The following is a 17393-nucleotide window of genomic DNA, read 5'->3' as shown; positions in this document are numbered from 1 at the left end:
GACTATCCATCTCGCCGGCCCTTATTTGCCTCTAAAAATGGACGTACACCGACCGATCTCCCGCCATACATATAGCTAGCTAGGTCCTTATAACTCGTTTTTCCCCACGCATCGATCGATCTACCTCATTAATTATGTCTCTCCCTTCCTCCGACAAACAACAATTGATCTACCGATCTAGTTAGGTTTGCTTACCAAACACATGGTTCCCCTTCATCATCCATGGATGTGTCCCGACAAATCTATCAAGCACAGGCACACACAGAAACACATCCTCACTCTTATTGATAATATTGCAGTTCCACCCTCAGTTTTTCTAGTAGGCCTCTCCCACCATCTTTGAGAAGCAACTCCATCACCCATCCAGCACTCTACCCCTCTCCCTCCCTCTCTCTCTCCTCTCTCTCTCTCTCTCTGTCCCATCCTATTTCCCGTCCTTCAATTATGTATGGATGTCGACCGATCTCCCTCAAGACATAGCTGGGTCTCTCCTTCTCAACACATATACGAGTCGTTCTACCTCTATAGTTAGGCCTCTGCCTACCCCTCCCACACACACACACACCGATACATCGAGCGCTCTAGTCATGTCTCCCTGCCACACACAAACTTGACATGTGCCCTCTGACGTTCCGGTAGCTAGGTCAGTCGCCCTATATCTTTGACTTGCACACACACAATTTCGATGGCTCTCTTCATCGATCTCGCACCCACCCACTTGATCCTCTCTTCGACTCTATCGATATCTATGACCCCTCCCTCTCTTCTCGTGGATCGCCCGACCCTCTATATATGATATGGATAGGCCTCCATTTCACACACATTGCATGCAAAATTTTGTTTGAGATGTCATCGTCACATATTCCCACAAATACATTCACGAAATCAACCTCCCCCCCTAAAAAAACACTCATGAACCGCACAAGCCATTTGTCTAGGTTTGTATCTCTCACACACACCCACGTAGGTGGGGGACGTGCACGAAGAGAAGAGGTGCACGCACGGCGCACGTACTCCCGTCTCTTTCCCAACCACACCAGCGCGGGTACACAGTGGAGCTCATTTATGTACGAAAAGGCAGCCCACGTGGTAATTTGACATGTGTACTGGTTGTCCACTAGATGGAGGGAGGATCGTCTACCACGGGTGAACAAACAAATTGTGACTTGACGCATTATGTTAAAAAAGAGGCAAACCATGTGGGGCCTACCTTAGAGGCAAGGCTCTATACACTGGAGTACTTTTGATGTGTCCCGTCAACTCGTAGAACAAGGAGAAGCTTGCTTAGTACGCCGTCTCCCCCGCCCACGGGCGCGGTGGCTCGCAGGATGAGGTGAAGCTTGCTTACTATGCCTTATGCCCGCTCCCTCGCCCACGCGCGCGGTAGCTTGCAGGACGAGGAGAAAATTTTACTAGTACTCCCTCCGTTTACTCCCCGTCCCTACCATGGTTAGAGAGATTATCATATTGTTTGGAATATATGTCCTTTAGTAGATTTCAATATGAACTACTAGTACATACTTCAAACACTGATGTATATAGACGTATTTTAGAGTGTAGATTCACTCATTTTGCTCTGTATGTAGTCCATATTAAAACGGACGTAATAGTACGCACTCTCCCTAGCCCCTTGACCCTCGCCACGTGGTGGACGTGCAGCAATTCATTCGGTCTCATATAGCTAGAACGATATATACTGCAGTACCATTATTGCTCGACTTCCCGAAGAGGCGAAGAGCCAATCGCAAGGTTAATAGTTTGGAGATGCCAAGCGCAAGGTTTATAGGAGAACGAGTAGTAGGTGCCGCGTCATTTATAAATAATTTTTTTTCTTCAGTGGGACGTACGCAATATAAATAGGTTCATATGGAGAGAAAAGGAAACCGCTCCACTATATACATAGGCAGGACGAGCCTACACGGTTGCTTGCTGGGGTTGCTCTCTTCAGTTTTCACACTCTCTCGCACAAAACCACTGTGGCCACATCTCTAACATCCCGGCGGATCACGTCCGCTGGGGGAAGGGGTGGATGCTTAGTGTAGATGCGGTAGCCATCGCCGATGGTGAAAACCCACTGTCGGCACGTCCTGATCAGGGGTCCCCGCCATTCTCTCTCACAAAGCCGGTGAGGTTGCCTTCATCCATTGCTCACTGCCGCGACGTGGGTAGTTGCCTCCTCCCGCCGCCCTCCTCTAGGTTGAGCTACGTCCTGACATACCTCAGGTACAACTCCCTTTACAGCCGGCTTGTACCACTGCTCCAGCTGCCCACATCACTCCATGTGGATATTTCTCTACTTCTTTGCCCCGCACATACCTCTAATGGCTTCTACGTACTGTATTTGTGATGAGTTTATGTCTCATCAACTAGTCCCACTAATCTTATTCTAATCACACTTCTTCAATTTATTTGCCATAGGGATGCTCATCTCGATTTTGGTGAAACTGCACAAAATGATCCGATGGTCAAAGGGCTGCAAACTTCATTTCTTAGGATGCGCCGACGTTGCTAGCAAATTAAAGGCTGGTTAGGGTTTACGGTTCAAGGGCTAGGGACTGCATGGATCGTTTTTTTCTTTAGCTGTCTCTGTTTCAATGGCTAGGTACTGCATGAGTAGTAGTAGTACTGTACACCTTACGCTCGCTCCCTCGCCCACGCGCGCGGTGGCTCGCAAGACGAGGAGAAAATTTTACTACTCCCTCCGTTTACTCCTCGTCCCTACTACCTTGGTTAGAGAGATTATCATATTGTTTGGAATATATATGTCCTTTAATAGATTTCAATATGAACTACTAGTACGTACTCCAAACACTGATGTATATAGACGTATTTTAGAGTGTAGATTCACTCATTTTGCTCCGTATGTAGCATAAAGTTGAGACACTTATTTTGGAACGGAGGGAGTACATATTTGCTATGATCTGTCAATCATTGAGATGCAATAGCATGCATGTTAGTCTCCTTTGTATTTGATGAAATGTTGCAATGGGCAACCTTGGGCGCAAGATACATGTAACAGAAGTTGGAAGCTTCATAGCATTGTACTATCTCGCTGATAAATTACAGTACGTACTCTACAAGTACTTCCTCCGTTCCTAAATATAAGTCTCTGTAGAGATTTCACCATGAACCACATACGGATGTATATAGATGCATTTTAAGTGTAGATTCATTCATTTTGTTCCGTATGTAGTCCACCTAGTGGAATCTCTACAAAGACTTATATTTAGGAACGGAGGGAGTACTATGTAAAGAGTTAGGTGTCGCACGGTGTCCAGAAAATATGGTGATAGTGTGAGGTGGGCCATGTAATCACTGAGCCTGCGTGTTTTCACTGCTCTTGCACTCCTCCGCCGTAAGAATGGAGAAAATTGTAATCTAGTAGTACCTCCTTTCGCCGAAATCGTGGCACATCCAGCAGTCCTACCACCTCAGTAATAATAACCAATGAGCCGTCAAATCATATAGACCCAGCAGTAAGTTGGACGGACGAAGCAACCATCACTCTTGAATCCGCTTCTCCCTTCAACGCAGGCGCCAGTGAGAGGTCACGTCCACTCTGTCCGGGCATGAATGCATCACCGATTCTTTGGAGCGGCGCTGACCGTTTCGGGCGAGAAGCACGCGCGGGCGATGGAGGGGCTTTGGGTGGGCCAGGCTGGTCAGGAGCGGGCATGGCAGCTGTCCACCTGTCCCTACCGGACGCCCGGAAACGAGAGGATGCACCGACTCTCGCGGCTAAAATCATACACTACACACCATCTCTCTGTAGGAGTAGGTCGATCTGTCGCTCTCTCTAACACACACATGTCGTTAAACACACACACGCACACACACACGCACACACAGGTTCATAGAATAGGAAAATCGTGCGAGTGCGAAGCCACAGGAAGTGAGAGGTGACGAATATTCCATCAAACCTGGACTGAGGAGTAGTACTCCCTCCGTCTAGGTGTTAAGTCATCCTACGGAAATCAGATATTCCCAAAATGTTTAGGCGTCGTCCATTAACTTCACATCTCAATCCCCTCCTGGCCTCGTTGCTAGCGAGCGTTGTTACTTAGGGAGCGTTTGGATCCTTAGCAAGAACAGCTTATAGCATAGCCGGGCAAGGTTAGGCGTTTGGAACTGTTAAAATATGTTAGCTTTTGTGGGCCAGCTAGCTTGGGTGGGCTAGAAAAATCTTGCTAGCTCAGGAGAGCCAGATCGGCTCGCTTCCGACGGCAAACTTCGCGTAGTAGTAACATAGACTAGTAACATATGCATGTTGTACTAGTCCAAGTTATGCACCACTATGACCAGCCTAAGCAATGTAACCAAACGCTCCTTACTCTGCCTTGTTATCTCCCCCATAAACCCAATGCATGGAGCGCAACTATGCGTTGATCAGTCAAAAAATCAAGGTCGGCTTGCATGCGAGTTAATACGTGGCCCTGCATGGTAGCTAAAACGGCATCTCTTAGTTGTTTGGATTAATTGTTGCGTTTAGAGACAGAAATTAGGGCCTTGATTGGAGGAATGACCGGTCAAGTTTCTCCTTCTCCTCCAATCTGCTTGCACCTTGGTCCCGCTGCACCTTCTAACGTGACTTATTACACCTAGACGGAGGGAGTCGTACGAGATACGGTGGCACACTGACTTAGGTCGAATACAAGTGCCCCAAATTGTGTGCATGTTATAATAAGGATTCACTTAAAATAGTACGTGAGCGAACAGAGGCATCAATTGGACAGTGTTCCCGAGCAGTAGCGAGATGTGTGAGGTAAGATACACCGTTGGCTCTTTTAATTTTTCTTATTAATTTGTTTGTTTCACCCTCTGACTGGTGGGACCCAACGTACTACGTGGAGAGAGGTAAGGTGACTAAGGCTGGATTATTTCTGCACCACTGTGGATAGTCTTACCACCGAAGACACATGACACGATTATGATTTAAATCCCAATGACTCCCACACACAAAGAAAACACGGCATGCTTGTCACACGAATGCAGGAATGTAGAAAAGGTTATTTTCCTCTCATTGAACATAACGGGAGGGTTGTGTAGCTGGTTAGCCTGATCGCTCATCAAATTGAGGTCTCGGGTTCGATAACTACACTTGAGCATAATTCGTGCCAGGAGGATTCTTTGACTGGTCAAAATGGATGGATACGGAGCTATACGATCTCGTAGTGACCGTATAATCACCTCATCACGTATAAGCTGTAGTCTTGGTGCTTGTTTTTATAGGGCTTGCACTCTTCACACTCTCTCCAGTATATAGATACACGCTGGAGCCTCAGCGCTTGTAGTTGCTCTCTTCACACTCTCTCACCCTCTCCAGATCTAAACAAGACTTCGTTTGCCTCTCTCTCTCCCCTCACTGCTGGTCTGCTTGTAGTTGCTCTCTTCACACTCTCTCACCCTCTCCAGATCTAAACAAGACTTCGTTGGCCTTTCTCTCCCCCCTCACTGCTGGTCAAAGAGCCGGCAGGATCCGTCCGTCAGGAAGGGAAGGAGGCTTAACGCTGTCACCGTCGGCAAGGGAGGGAATCCACTACCGGCGCAGCTGTTCACTTTCACCCAGCGGCGGCGCGGGAGGGCCTCCGACCCATTCTTCTTCACCGCCGTACATAGTGTGGGTCGAATAGCCTCCGTTCGCCCACCGAACCACACCCCAAGAACCTTAAGGTATAATTTACTTATTCCACATGCATTGCTCTAGCTGCATGTGGGCTTTTTCCGCTTCTGCACTTGAATCTAGGTATTGGATCAAACAGGAAAGTAGTGGGGAAAGTTGTATACCATGAATCTAGGACGTGGTTCAAAGAGGAAAGGAATGGGGGAAACTAGTGGGAAAAGTTGTATAGCATGAATCTAGGACGTGGTTCAAAAAGGAAAGGAAGGGGGAAAGTAGTGGGGAAAGTTGTATCGCATGAATCTAAGACGTGGTTCAAAGAGGACAGGAATGGGGGAAAGTAGTGGGGAAAGTTGTATAGCATAAATCTAGGACGTGGTTCACAGAGGAAAGGAAGTGGGGAAAGTACTAGTACAGGCTGGCTATCCAGCACCTACGTTGGTCGAAAACGGAAAATAATGACAACCGCAGTACGCACATCAGTAACGAACTGATCTTTTGTTTTGGGGGACAAGGCTGTAGAGTTTGAGCAGGACTAGATTTGCTGCGCTCACATAGGGAAAGGTGTCTAAAGATAACAAAACTGGGACCAACACAAATGTGCTCCTTGGTTATTTGTTCTTTGTTGCTACAGACTGTGCATCACCCCAGTACATCGGTAGATGCACATGGTGCTGGTGCATCCACTGTCTCGTGCAACTCTTTAGATGTTGTTAATCTAAGGCCCTAATTGGTTAAAAACTCCCTAGTCCCTACCTGCTTGGTTCCAGGGACTAAACATGGACTAGAGGTTATTAAATGACATGCTAAAAGAGCATGTTACCCCTAGTAATGATCTAATAGAGACAAGGTGTGATGCGTGGCAGGGGCAACTGTTGGAAAAAGTCCCAAAAAGACTCTCCCTCGGGGTCTTCTTTCTTTAGTCCCAAATGCCCACTTTTAGTCCCTAAAAGTCCCTCCTGTTTTGTCGGAGTAATGGGCCACGGGTAGGCTAACCCAAGTCCCTGAACCTTTCAAGACATCGGGGCTGGCTGCGCCCCTCAAGGCATCAAGATGAAGCGCCGCCTTCTGATGGCCGGCTGGACAAACGGCCGAGTTCCAAAGGACGGCATCACGACAGCCCGACTCCTAGTGGGCGGCCTCTAGAGAGGCCGGCCCCTAGCAGTCGGCGTGTGGCGCCATCAAAGTATGCGCCCTCATCATGAAGACAAGACAGGGTGTGGCTATAGCGTAGCCCGTCCCCCCGAATCCAGGGCCAGGCATGGCCACAGTGCCCCGTACAGGCGGAGATCTTCGCACAATGCGGCACTGTTGCCACTCCCCCCTTGACGTTACTCCTGACAGGCGGAGCCCTGTTCCCACGACGGCCTGTCGGTACGGCTCACAAGCGGCGGGCCCTACCAGGCAGTGAGAGCCCTGAAGACGGAGGAAGCCAGACCAGCGGGCCCTGAGGGAAGCCGGCTTCCAGCAGGCGGCCTATCCCTCCCTCGGGCCCTGTGCGCCATCAACCAGATGAGACACGGCATGGCTACAGTGATCGCCCACCAGGCGGCGGGACTGTAGCCACGCTCCCCCGACCAAGCCTGCGTCATTACCATCACAGATACAGTGATCAGCGGCCGGCAAGACCCGCGAGCGGTGGGAGCGGCCTGTCAGCTCCGTACCAGACCAGTCGGCGGGGCCCACGAGGCGGCGGGCCCCAGCAGCCGGCGGAGAAGCTGGCGACCAGAGACACTCACAGTCGGGTCCTACACCCGGCAGTTTACCAATATACCCCTGGGGGGTAGGCCTATATAAACCCCCAGGGCACCCATGCAAAGGGTTCCAATCTATTAGCATTAGATTCACACCTAGGGGAGGAGGAAAGCTAGCCTTGTCTTCTTCTACCTCTAGCATACAGCTCAAGGAGCACCATTGTACCACTAGTGCCTTAGTGATCATGCGGAGACCCCGTGGAGCAGGACTAGGGGTGTTATCTACACGGAGAGCCCCGAACCTGGGTAAAGTTCGCCGGCGTACGTGTCTACGCCTCATCCCGCTTCCAGGCACCGGCGATGTTCTACTCGCTCCCACCATGATAAGCCATCCATTGGCATATGTCGCACCCAACACCCGACATTTGGCGCCCACCGTGGGGCAAGGTGCACCGTCTCCCGGAGACCTGCTCTAGACGGGAACTTTGTTCCTCCCTGGCGAGCGCAGCCAGCCCGGCACGCTAGACGGCGCCTGCACCGACGCGCTGCATGGCGCGGAGGTCGCCTGTGCGGCCAGCTGCCTCGCCGATCTTGTTGGTGAGATTCGCCTCTCCGACGAGCCCGCGTCTGATGCGGGCACCGATGGCCCCGAGAGCCGCCTCGTGAGCCTCCTCGATCAGCTCCACGTCGCCGGCGAGCCTGCCACCGATTTGGTGTCAGTTGGCTCCACCGACCCGATGTTGGTCGATTCGGACACAATGTCGCTTGACGCATTCCCCTCCAACGTGGTGGTCTACGATGAGTCGCTTCCTCATGCGGACAGCGGCGGCAGCACTGTCACAGAGGTGCTCGTCATCAACCACGGCGAGCACTCTGGCGGAGGTGGCCAGGATCCATTGCAGGCGGCAGTGCAAGACCTGGCTGCGCCGATCCTGGAAGACACCGACGCTGAGACGCTGGAAGCACGCCGCGTCCAGCTCATCAAGAGCGCCAACCGGCGGGCCAGCATGAGACACCTTTCGGAGGCCTACCAGCGGGAAATGGACCGTGCCGTCAGCGACTCACCGGCTCCTGGTGGGCCTAGCCGCATTGGCTTGGTCCGGCAGTGTGGCATGACCATCGCCAGCATGTTCGGGACAGATCGTCCCGTCTACGCCACGCCTGCGGAGAACATACGGGCTGCCCAGGCGGCAGCAGACGAGCTAGACAAGCTCGAGGGTGATGAGCGTCGCCACATGAAGGAGCGAGTTCAGCAGCTCCTCGACGCGGCTGCTGAGCAGCAGTATGCCGGGTGCCGCACTGAAGCGCCCAACCGGCAAAATGATGATCCGCCTCCTCGACAAGACCAAGGCGCGACATCCCGGACGCCGACTGGTGGCGCCCGCGACAGACGAGGCAAGGAGCCGGCTGCCAGCCGCAGCCGGACTCACATCACCATCGAGCGTGACCAAGACGGCCGCCCAAGAGCTGTGCGGCGGCGAGACGACTGCCCGCCTCCTCCTCCCCGCAGGGAGAGGCGCATTTCCCCGCCGCCTGTTGATCACCCATCACTCGGCGACCGCCTTGGCCGCCGAGAAGGAATCGGAGAAAACGATGCCCGCCACCGGATCGATCGCCTCAATCGATCCCTGGCACTAGAAGAGGAAGATGAGCTGGGTCCACCTTATTTTGGCCCCCGCATCCGAGATGAGCCCTTCCCCAAAGGATTCACTCTCCCGAGAGACACCCCCAAGTACACCGGCTCCGTGAAGCCGAAGGACTGGCTCGTCGACTACTCCACAGCCGTCAGTATAGCCAACGGCAACAAGCGTGTTACCGTGAAGTACATCCCGCTCATGCTCCAGGGCATGGCCCGGACGTGGCTGGACAGCCTGAAGCCCCGCAGCATCAAAGCTTGGTTGATTTCACCGAAGCATTCATCCGCAACTTCACCAGCACGTACAAGCGGCCGCCCAAGCCTCGCTGTGACACCCAAGTTTTTATTTGGATTTTTCAAAAGATTTTTACTTGACTTGAGGGGAGTGATTTAAATTCTTCCTTTAAGAGAACTCTCCCTCTCAAATTTTTTTTATGGCAAAAGTTTTATTTGGATTCACCCAAGATCTGTCTTTGGTCTTGGAGGTTCTTGCTTTTCATTTGGACTCAAGACCAAATGTTTTTCTTTTGGGGAAAACAACTTTTAAAAATCTTTTTGAAAATGCACTATGGCTTTTGGAAAAACTCCTTTGCCACTTTCAACAATTCCTTCTTGCCAGGGCCTTAGTGCAAATCCTCTCTCCTAACCCTTCCCTCACCTTTGGATCATGATCTACATCAAATCCAACAAGTTGGACCTCCCCATGTGATCATTTCCATTTGAATCATATTCAAACAAATTTCTGTCTTCTATCCTACTACTTGGAGATTTACAAAGGAACTCCATTTTCTGTTTTGATTTTTGCCTCCAAACCAACTCTCCTCCCTACTCCTTTGAACCCTCAACCAAGGTCCATGAAGATCCACTGGTCTTCAGTTCAAAATTTTCAAACTACACTTGCTGCAAGTTTGGACCAGATTTGTCAAATTTGGTGAAATTCATTCAAAACCTTCTCCAAAAATTCCAAGTAAAATCAGGCAGCCCCTGGATGCTTTGAGTGGCCATCTCACCAAGTTACAGCTCTAGAAAAATTTATCTCATAGCCAAAGCCTTCTGTCGAACACCTGCAGTGCATTGTCTATGTCAAGTTCAGAATGTTCAGAGAACACTGCACTGGCCTGCTGTCGTTTTCTTCAGAGAAGGACGTCGATCTCGCCAGTGCCACCGCGTCGCCTTGCTCCTCGTCACCGCCCTCTTGTTCCTGCACCGCACGAACGCCTGGCGCCTTGCGGGCTTCGGCAACGAGCAGCAGAAGGTGCGCCGCCCCGTGACCGACGCCGGCGGCGGCTTTGCGGACGCCCGCGGGAGACACGGCGCCGACGACGCCACCCAGCGCCGCCCAAACCACCGGAGCCCGCCGCGTGGCCTCCCACTCCCCCGAATGCGCTGCCGCTCTCGTCGTGAAACGCAGGGCGCGGAGCGCGCTCTCTGCCGCCGTTGAGCCCGTGCGGTCACCTCACCGTGGACCGACGCCATTACGCCAAGACCATCTCCGTTTAGCTGTAAAACGACTCCAGTAACCCCCACTGATGCTGCCTGGCCGCTCAAACCCCCTGCCAATCCACTGCTCCGCCGTAATCGCTCGCCGGAGATTCTCCGTTCACGGCCACCCCGTTGATCCGCCTATAAATAGAGGCCCCGAGCTTCAACTCGAGCACCCACCAGCCCTGCACTCCCCCTAGAGCACGACTAGTCACTGGAAGAGCCCCGAGGAGGTCTCCTTCCTCGACTCCGGCCGCCGCGACCTGCCACGGGATCCAGCCCGATTCGCCCCTGTGTGTGCTCCTCCGCCCCCATTCTCTTACCAGTAGCTCCACCATGCATCCCTCTTTCTGACCCGCACTTCAATTTGAAGCTTGCAGCCCTCCACCGGAGTTCCCCATCCTCACCCGAGCCACCGTCCGCCGGAGAAAGTGTCGCCGTCGACGTGGTGCTCCCCGTTGGACGAGTCCACCACCCACCGACGTGGAAGAAGACGCTGAAGCTCTTGGTACCCTCCGTTTCGCCTAACTCGCCGTGGTTCGACGCCGGCGTCCACCGCAGTCTTCGGGCGCCGGCGAGCTTTTCAAACCTGACATGTGGACCCCGCGTGTCATCCTCTATTCTTTTATTCGCGAACCGTTTTCTGTTGGCGCCTTCGGGCAAATACGTTTTCTCCTTTGCGCTGGCGCATTCCCAACCGAAGCGTTTTCTGTTTTCTCAGTTAAAGCCCTGGAACTTTTCTGTTTCATTACAGATAAGTCCCTGGACAGAAACCTTTATAACTTTTTAATAAAGAAGAATTTTTGAGTGATTCTTTTTCTGACAATCTTCAAATTTTGTCTAGTTTTTTATGGGATTTATTTGAAAAATATTTGGAAAAGTTTCTATGCAAGTGTTGGTTTTCACGTTAGTACCCGTTTCGTGATTGCCGTAGGTTCCGGAAGAGGTGACGGAGCCGCGAACTTCGCCGAGCTAGACTCCGACTTCTTCGAACCAGGCAAGCATGTTTTGAACATTTGATAGGACAGATGTTTTGCATGTTCACGTGAGAGTTTGTACGTGGCATATGAGTGTCGGTAAATACCTCGTTGCTTGTGAGGCAACGACCCGGTTGTTCCAAAGTCGCGATGATCTCTGATGAGAGATGGCCTAATCATGTGGTGACATGAAGGGCAGCAAGGTGGTACTGTTGTAGCATACCAGCCTTGCGTCATCCGACTTTTCCGACGTTAACATGGTTGGAGCCGTGTTACCATTCTTTGCCCTTCCGTGCTACCACATGTCTCATTGCCAGGATGCGGTTTAGTAAGTTGGTAACCTCTTTCCGTGTACACACCAAACAGAGAGGCCGGGATGATGGTACCTTGGCCTAGGATTAAAGCCAGTCATCCGGTCAGGGGGCATGGGTGTTTCCGGTTGGGACCGAGAGGGGGGCACCCCCTTAGAGCGCGCGTATAGAAATTTGATCCCATGCTACGCGAGGTTGTAGCCTCCCCGTCTCAAGGTTTTTCTTGAACGTCGCCGAGGGTGATCCCTGGCTTCGGATGGTTGAATTGGGTGTGTGCTGGTTAGACGTGTTTCTTCCAAAACACCGTAGATGGAACTAGTCCCCGTGACTACTGAAATCCGTTGGCTGTGGTTAAGTACAAACTCTGCAGAGTCAATTCTTTCCAAATCATCGTATCCATGATCAAGTAGTGTAAACATATTATTCATATCTATCCGTGTGAAAAACTTGTCCCCGGTGAACAAGCTCAGTGGTAAACCCAGTTTTATTGTTACTCCTGTGGATGGACTAACTTTATATTCGTCGCATGCTTGTGATAAATTATGTTTCCGAACGTTTGTATTATTGAGCTGTGATATAAGCCCTTTATGAGACGTCGCGCAGACGTCCGACTGTGGCGTGTACTCATTTCTCACTTTAAATATAAGCCCTTTATGTGATGTCGCTCAGACGTCCGACTGCGGCATGCACTGTCTTTATTTTCTGTTATAAGCCCTTTATGTGGTGTCGCCCCGACGCCAGACTGTGGCATTATTATTCCGCATTTTCCGCTCGAGGAGTCTTTCAGACACTCGTTTGGCACCAGTATTATTATTCCGCATTTTCCGCTCGAGGAGTCTTTCAGACACTCGTTTGGCACCAGTATTATTATTCTGCATTTTTCCGCTCGAGGAGTCTTTCAGACACTCGTTTGGCACCAGTATTACTATTCTGCAGTTTCCGCTCGAGGCATCATTCAGACCCTCGCTTGGCACCCAGTATTTATTATCTCTATGTCTGATCGCACTGGTTAACTTGTTCATGTGCTTCATGTTTACATTTGTTATATCTTATGTCCGAACTGTCTTGCTAGTACTTTCATAGTACTCACCTGGCTTGTTTATTTGGCCAGATGTTGACGAAGGCGATCTCTTGGATGAAGAGTTTGATAGCGCGTCCGATGCCTAGAGGAGTCCCAGTCAGTCCTGCGCGATCCCGGATATTGGTCACTTGTATTGTATACGCTTCCGCCACCCGCAATAAGTCTTCTCGAGCCTCACTCCGACGCTCGAAGAGTTGTAGTCTTCTGGAATCATATCACTCGCTTCGCGATGATATTTCCACCACCGTTATTATCGTGAGTTAGTAGTTGCCACCCTATCCGCCATATTGTTTTAGCGGCGTGCATGTAATAAATTGTTGGGCAGTCTCTGCTCAGCCTTGTATTATATTTAGTACTCCTGGTATTTTTCTTCTGTGACCAAGATATTGTCTACCAGTGAGAAGGAATTCTTCCTCGCTGGTCCGTACAAGGGATTGGTCTCTCAATAATTATTTTATTGAAAAACCGGTCGTGACACTCGCCAGCTCTCCTTATGCGTCCAAGGCCCCAACGAGTCGACTCGCGACTATCTTACGCGCTGGGCCGAGTTGCGCAACTCATGCGAGGGTGTGCATGAGGTGCAGGCCATCGAGTACTTCACTGTCGGGTGCCGAGAGGGCACCCTCCTCAAGCACAAGCTTCTTTGCGACGAGCCGGGGACCCTCGACGAACTGCTAATCATAGCAGACAAGTACGCCACGGCCGACTCCTCCATGAAGGCGGAGATTCAAGTCAACATGTCGGGCAAGGTGGCCCCTCAAGCTCCTCGGACCCCGGCCGGTGACCCCAGTCGGCGACAGCAACCGAACGACAACAAGCGCAAGGCCATACAGTCGGATTCCACAAGCCGGCAGGTGGCGACAGTTGAAGATCATCAGCCAGAAGGGCAGCCTCCTCCCAAGCGCCAGAAGGGTGGCAAGCCCAACTGGCTGCCCGCTTTTTCGTACGAGTAGACTCTTGATGCACCTTGCAAGTTCCAAAGCGGTGCGAAGCCGTCCAATCACACCACTCGAAAGTGCCACTGGCTCACCAGGATCGCCAAGGGCGACGGACTCCAGCCTCCTCCGCCAGCAGGCCCGCCGCCTCCTTCTCCTCAGTAGCCGGCGGCTCGGCCTGTCGGCGCCATACAAGATGATTATCCCGAGGAGCATGGGGCCTATGTCGTGTTCACCAGCATGGCCGACGACAGGCGCAGCAGACGGCAACAGCAACTAGAAGTAAATGTAGTGGCATCAGAGACCCCCGAGTTCATGCATTGGTCTGAGAAGCCCATCAGCTGGAGCAGAGCTGACCACCCGGAGGTGAAGCCAAATCCCGGCTCCTATGCCCTGGTATTGGACGCCATGTTTGCCACAGAGAGGTGAGCTGCTCGTTTCTCCTGAGTTCTGATAGATGGCGGCAGCAGCATCAACATTATGTACAAAGATACCATGGAGAAGTTGGGAATCAAGCAGAGACATCTTCAACCCAGCCAGACTGTTTTCCATGGCATAGTTCCTGGCCTTTCCTGCTCACCAATCGGCAAGACTCAGATAGATGTCCTGTTCGGGGACAAAAATCATTTCCGCCGAGAGTGAGTCTGGTTTGAGGTGGTGGACCTTGAGAGCCCTTATCATGCATTACTTGGTCGGCCTGCCCTGGCCAAGTTCATGGCGGTCCCCCACTATGCTTACCTGAAGATGAAGATGCCGAGCTCCAAGGGAATCCTGACCGTAGCAGGAGACTACAAGAAGTCGTCTGCCTGCGCAGCAGAGAGTAGTCGGTTGGCCGAGTCCCTCGTGATCGCAGCTGAGAAGCGGCTCCTTGACCAGGTTGTGGCAATGGCAGGCAAGCAGCCAGAAATGCCACCCAACCCCAAGGAGTCGGAAGCCGGGGGCTCGTTCAAGCCGGCCAAAGAAACAAAGAAGATACCCTTTGACCTGGAGCACCCGGAGAGGTACGCTGTCGTAGGTACAAACCTCGACAGTAAATAGGAAGGCGAGCTCGTCGATTTCCTCCGTGAGAATCGGGACATCTTTGCATGGTCTCCCAAGGACATGCCGGGTGTTCCGACGGAATTCGGCGGGCACAAGCTACATGTCCGATCTGATGCCAAGCCAGTCAGGCAGCCCTTGCGCCGCTTGTCAGAAGAGAAGAGAAGAGTTGTTGGAGAAGAGATAGCCCGGCTTCTAGCAGCCAGCTTCATCATGGAAGTGTTCTTTCCAGAGTGGTTAGCCAACCCGGTCCTAGTGCTGAACAAGAACAAGCAGTGGCACATGTGTATTGATTATACTAGCCTCAACAAAGCATGCCCCAAAGACCCATTTGCTCGGACAAGAATCGACCAAGTGATTGACTCCACAGCCGGATGCGAGCTGTTGAGCTTTTTGGATGCATACTTAGGGTATCACCAGATCAAGCTGAACCCAGCCGACAGGCTGAAGACCGCCTTCATCACACCATTCGGAGCCTTCTGTTACCTGACCATGACTTTCGGCTTGAGAAACGCCGGTGCCACGTTTCAACATTGTATGCAGAAGTGTCTCCTCAAGCAACTCGGCAGAAACGCCCATGTCTATGTGGATGATGTGGTGGTGAAGACGAAGAAGCGTGGAATGCTACTAGAAGATCTCAAGGAGACCTTTGAGAATTTGCGCCGATTTCAGATCAAGCTCAACCCGGAGAAATGCGTCTTTGGAGTGCCAGCGGGCCAGCTTCTTGGCTTTCTGCTTTCAGAACGCGGCATAGAGTGCAACCCTGTGAAGATCAAGGCCATCGAGAGGATGGAGGTGCCCACCCGACTGTTGGATGTGCAAAAATTCACCGGCTGCTTGGCATCCATCAGCCGTTTCATTAGTTGGTTGGGTGAAGAAGACCACTTTTTTCGAGTGGAACGACAAGGCGGATGAAGCCTTTCTCCAACTCAAGAAGACGTTGACTACTCCGCCTGTCCTGGCGGCCCCGACTCCTAAGGAGCCCATGCTCCTCTACATCGCCGCCACCAGCCAGGTGGTTAGCACGGTCATAGTGGTGGAATGCAAGGAAGAAGGCAAAGCTCTGCCAGTCCAAAGGCCGGTGTATTACCTGAGTGAAGTACTATCCGCTTCCAAGTAGAATTACCCCCACTACCAGAAGATGTGCTACGGCGTGCACTTTGCTGCCAAGAAGCTGAAGCCATACTTCCAAGAGCACCCAATCACTGTGGTCTGCACAGCTCCACTTGCCGAGATCATTGGAAGCCGTGATGCCTCAGGCCGAGTGGCCAAATGGGCCATAGATTTGGCCCCCTACACCATCTACTACCAACCTCGCACCGCCATCAAGTCACAAGCACTAGCCAACTTCCTCGTCGACTGGGCCGAGACCCAGTACCTGCTGCCAGCGCCAGATTCCACCCATTGGCGAATGCATTTTGACGGTTCCAATATGTGCACCGGTTTGGGAACGACATCGTCCTCACCTCTCCCAAAGGCTACAAGCTCAGATACATGCTGCAAATCCACTTCGCCGCTTCCAACAACGTTGCTGAATACGAAGCACTCATTCACGGGCTCCGGCTTGCCAAGGAACTCGGCATTCGCCGGATCCTGTGCTACGGTGATTCCGACTTGGTGGTCCAGCAGTCGTCAGGCGACTGGGATGCCAAGGATGCAAACATGGCGAGCTACCGCTTCTTCGTACAGGAACTCAGTGGATACTTCGAAGGGTGCGAGTTCCTCCACGTGCCAAGAAATGACAATGAGCAAGCCGACGCCTTGGCACGAATTGGCTCCGCCCGGCAAGCAATACCAGCCGGCGTCGCCCTGCAACGCCTCCTCAAGCCGTCTGTTAAACCATCGCCAGAGTCGGTTTCCATCTTTGTGCCGGCTCCTCCTGAAGCAGTCGGATCCGACTTGAGGACCCCAGTAGCCGGCACGGGGAATTCGGCAGGCGACCCGGGGACTGCAGCAGCCGCACCCGGCCCGGGGACTTCAGAACCCGACCCGGGGACTGCAGCAGTCGGCCCGGGGACTTCATCGATTCAGCAAGCGGCGGCCGACCCCAACCCACCGCCTCCCAGCCCAACCGCCCACGTGCAAGTAGCAGTCCTAGCAGTCAAAGAAGTTGCAGCACCTTCCTGGGCTCGGCCCATCCTCAACTTTCTGGTGAACAAAGAGCTGCCGACTGACAAGATCTCAGCCCGACAAGTGCAATGCCGGGTAGCAGCATACACCATCGTCAACAGAGAACTTGTGAGGCGCAGCGTCACTGGTGTTTACCAGCGCTGCGTGGAGCCGGAGCAAGGCCAAGCAATTCTCAAAGATATCCATCAAGGCGAGTGTGGTCACCACGCGGCTTCAAGGGCACTGGTTGCCAAAGCTTTCCGCCACGGTTTTTTCCGGCCGACTGCTCTAGAAGACGCCAAATACTTGGTCCAGAAGTGCAAAGGGTGCCAGAAGTTCCGCTCCAAGCCACATCAGCCGGCTTCGGCACTCAAGACTATTCCCATTGCCTGGCCCTTTGCTGTCTGGGGCCTGGATATGGTAGGACCATTCAAAACAGCATGAGGTGGCATGACTCATCTGCTTGTCGCAGTGGACAAGTTCACCAAGTGGATAGAAGCAAAACCAATCAAG

The sequence above is a fragment of the Aegilops tauschii genome, chromosome 2, assembly GCF_002575655.3.
Source record: "Aegilops tauschii subsp. strangulata cultivar AL8/78 chromosome 2, Aet v6.0, whole genome shotgun sequence".
Taxonomy (NCBI): domain Eukaryota; kingdom Viridiplantae; phylum Streptophyta; class Magnoliopsida; order Poales; family Poaceae; genus Aegilops; species Aegilops tauschii.
Note: the sequence above shows the minus strand (reverse complement) of the source record.